Raw genomic sequence first — 3,990 nt, forward strand, 5'->3', positions numbered from 1 at the left:
AAATGCTGAAATTGACCAAAGGAATTCGGCTACCACTTGGAAAAAGGAGAAAAGAACCCTCTTCCAAAACACTCACAAATACCGAAAATGATTAGTTTTTTCCCAATGCTGAATTAGAGATACCAAATGGCACCAACATCCCTATACTCATCAAACTCCTACTTTCTCTCCACAAATCTCTCCCCCATCCTCTCCACGATTTCCTCCTTGATATCCTCTACCTATCACTCCACCACTCATCCATCAGAATTTTACTGCAACACAACCATTGGCCGAACCAAGCTGAAAAATAAATACCTCATTTGTGCTATGCCAATGCTCGAACCTCAGACCTCAAGGTTCCTTTACACACCACCTTGCCACTAGACTACAAGGCTTTTTGTGACTTAAAACAAGCGCAATTATTTATAAAGCCTATGTACTAGAGTCAGATTCATTTAAGAGCTAATTTAAAAAAATTCTGCACAGGTCAAGACTTGAACCCAAGCTTCTCTAATACTCCTCACACACCCAAAACACTTTTAGCCATTAAAGCAAACATGCAGCTTGTGTCACTTTCTTGCACAACTAAATATTTATGTGCCGCCTTTTAACAGCTCCCTTTGCTCAAAACCTAGTACTTCTAGGCCCAAAATTTGGGGCGTTACATAGAGCTTTCATTTGGAGTGTTTGACTTAATTCTGGGTATGGACTGGTTAGTTGAGCACCGAGTTAGTTTGGATTGCATGACTAAGAAGGTCGTTTGGAGAACCAAGGATGATAAGGAGATGGCTGTGATCGGTGAGTGTCAAGATTATCCATCCAATGTAATTTCCACTCTTGTGCCTAAGACATTGGTTTGGAAAGGGTGCGAGGCATATTTGGCTTACGTCAGTGTTTCTATTTTTGAGGACTCTTCTATTGGGGGCATCAAAATAGGGAGAGATTTTGCGGATGTCTTTATTGAAGAGTTCTGGGTTTACCTCCAAGTCTGGAAGTTGAGTTCAACATTGAGCTTCTATCAGGTACAGCTCCGGTGTCTATTGCTCCCTATCGTATGGCACCAAAGGAGCTTATAGAGCGTAAGGCTCAACTTTAAGAGCTTCTGGATCGTGGTTTCATCTGCCCTAGTGTGTCTCCGTGGGAGGCACCAGTTCTGTTTGTATTCAAGAAGGATGGGACCATGAGGATGTGTATTGGTTACCAATAGTTGAATAAATTAACTGTGAAGAATAAATATCCACTTCCGAGGATCAACGATTTGTTTGATCAATTCCGGGGGGCTTTAGTGTTTTCAAAAATAGATCTTCGATCTAGGTATCATCAACTTAGAGTTAAGGAGTGGATGTTCATAATATGGCGTTTAGAACTCATTATGGTCACTATGAGTTGCTATTTATGCCCTTTTGGTTTGACGAATGCTCCGGCTGCATTTATGGATTTGATGAGCCGAGTGTTTTAGCCATATTTGGATCAATTTGTCGTGGTCTTTATTGATGATATTCTGGTTTACTTTAAGACCAAGGATTAGATGATGAGCATCTTAGTGTAGTGCTTTAGATACTCCGAGAGAAACAGCTCTACATGAAGTTGAGTAAGTTTGAGTTCTTGTTGCGCGAGGTACCTTTTTTGGGTTACGTGGTTTCTGCTAAAGGGATTCTAGTTGATCCGAGAAAGATAGAGGTTGTGCTTGATTGGAAGCAGGTTAAGAACATATTTGAGAGACGTAGTTTTTTGGGTCTTGCAGCATATTATCAGTGGTTTGTTGAGGGGTTTTCTCTGATTGCAACTCCTTTGACTAAGCTTTGGCGCAAGGGTGTTCCTTTTGTTTGGTCTGATGCACAACAATCAACCTTCGAGAAGCTCAAGTTTGTTCTAACTCAGGCTCCTGTTCTGATACAATCTGAATCTGGTAAAGAGTTTATGGTGTACAATGATGCATCGCACGTAAGTTTGGGATGTGTATCAATGCAAGATGGTAAGGTTGTGGCTTATGCATCTTGTCAGCTTAAGACACACGAAGGGAATTATCTTATGTATGATCTCGAGTTGGTTGCTATGGTTTCTGCGTTAAATATCTGAAGGCATTATTTTTATGGTTAGAGATGTATCATCTACACTGACCACAAGAGCCTCAAATACCTCCTTACTCAGAAGTAGTTGAATCTTAAGCAACGTCACTGAATTAAGCTGTTCAAAGATTATGACTGTTCGATAGAGTATCATCCTAGTAAGGCCAATGTGGTGGTCGATGCTCTCAATCGTAGAGCAATGACTGATTTGAGAGTGATGTTCACTCGCCTTGGTTTGTTTGATGATGAAGGTCTGTTAGCCAAGTTGCAAGTTAAGCTAACTTGGATTGATCAGATTCGGGGTAAACAGTTAGGGGATGAGTATTTGAGTTTATGGTTTTGTTAGAGTGAGAGTGGCTATACTTCTATTTTGGGCTGAATAAAAATGAGGTTCTATGTTTTCGAGGTCAGCTTTGTGTGCCGAATGATTCTGATCTGAGACAGTTGATTCTAAGGAAGGCACATAGTAGCCCTTATGCTATGCATCCTTATGGTAATAAAATGTAACGGGATCTCCGTGAGCTGTACTGGTGGCTAGGTTTGAAGCGTGAGGTTACAAATTTTATTGTTCATTGTTTGACGTACCAACAAGTTAAGGCTGAGCTCCAGTTGCCTTCGGGTTTGTTACAACCTATTAAGATTCCCTTATGGAAATAGGAAAAAGTGATGATTGACTTCGTTAATGGGTTGCCCTTGACACCCACTAAGAAGGATTCTGTTTGGGTCATCGTGGATTAATTGACGAAGTCTGCTTATTTTATTCTGGTTTAGACAGACTACTCTCTATCTCCGAGATTAGTGAAGTTAGCGAAGCTCTATATCTCCGAGATTGTAAGACTACTTGGGGTTCCTGTTTCGATAATTTCTAATAGAGATCCTCGTTTCACTTCTCACTTCTAGAAGAAATTGCACGAGGCTCTAGGTTTGAGATTGGACTTCAGTACTACGTTCCATCCTCAAACCGATGGTCAATCTGAGAGGGTGATTCAAATACTAGAGGATATGCTTCGGAGTTGTGTAATAGATTTCTAAGGTAGTTGGAAGGATTTCTTGCCGCTAGCTAAGTTTGTCTATAATAACAGTATTCAGTATAGCATCCAGATGACACCTTACGAGGCTATGTGGTCGTAAGTGTCGTACTCTGCTACATTGGATTGAGTTGGATAAGTGTCAAGTTTTGGGTCCTGAGTTGGTTTCTAAGACTGAAGATAAGGTTAGACTGATTCGGGATCGTCTGAAGGCAGCTTTTGATAGACAGAAGTCTTATGCAGATCTGAAGAGAAGAGATATTGAGTACTCTGTGGGGGACTTCGTCTTTCTTAAGGTTTCTCAGTGGTAGAAATTTCTGAGATTCGGTTGTAAGAGCAAGTTGAGCCCTAGGTTTATTGGGCCATATCAAATTCTAAAGCGTGTGGGACCGATTGCTTATCAGTAGGAATTGCCTCTGGAGTTGGACTATATCTATGATGTGTTTAACGTCTCGATGTTGAGGTAGTATCGGTATGATCCATCTCACGTTCTTAAACGTTCTCTCTGTTGAGAAGATTGAGGTTAGACAGGATTTAACTTTTAAGGAAGAGCCGATTCAAATTTTGGATCGGGATGTTAAAGTTCTGAGGCAAAAGTCTATTCTACTAGTAAATATTCTGTGGCAGAATCATGGCTGATACGTGATTTTGTGTGATAAGTTTTATAAATTTATAATTAATCGTTCTTGAAACTAACTATTATCACAATGTAGGCAAGTGTACCTATCAAACAATAGTATAGTTTTAGCAAGACCGGATTGTAGAACCCAAAGGAACTAAAAGTACTAGTAATGACTGCCTTTTTATTATCTAGCCTAAGAATAAGGGGGTTTGTTTTAACTAACTAATTAACTAAACTAAGAATTCACAGAAAATAGAATTGGGGGATTACTTTTGGAAAACGATTGAAT

Source organism: Gossypium arboreum, chromosome 12 (genome assembly GCF_025698485.1).
Source record: "Gossypium arboreum isolate Shixiya-1 chromosome 12, ASM2569848v2, whole genome shotgun sequence".
Taxonomy (NCBI): domain Eukaryota; kingdom Viridiplantae; phylum Streptophyta; class Magnoliopsida; order Malvales; family Malvaceae; genus Gossypium; species Gossypium arboreum.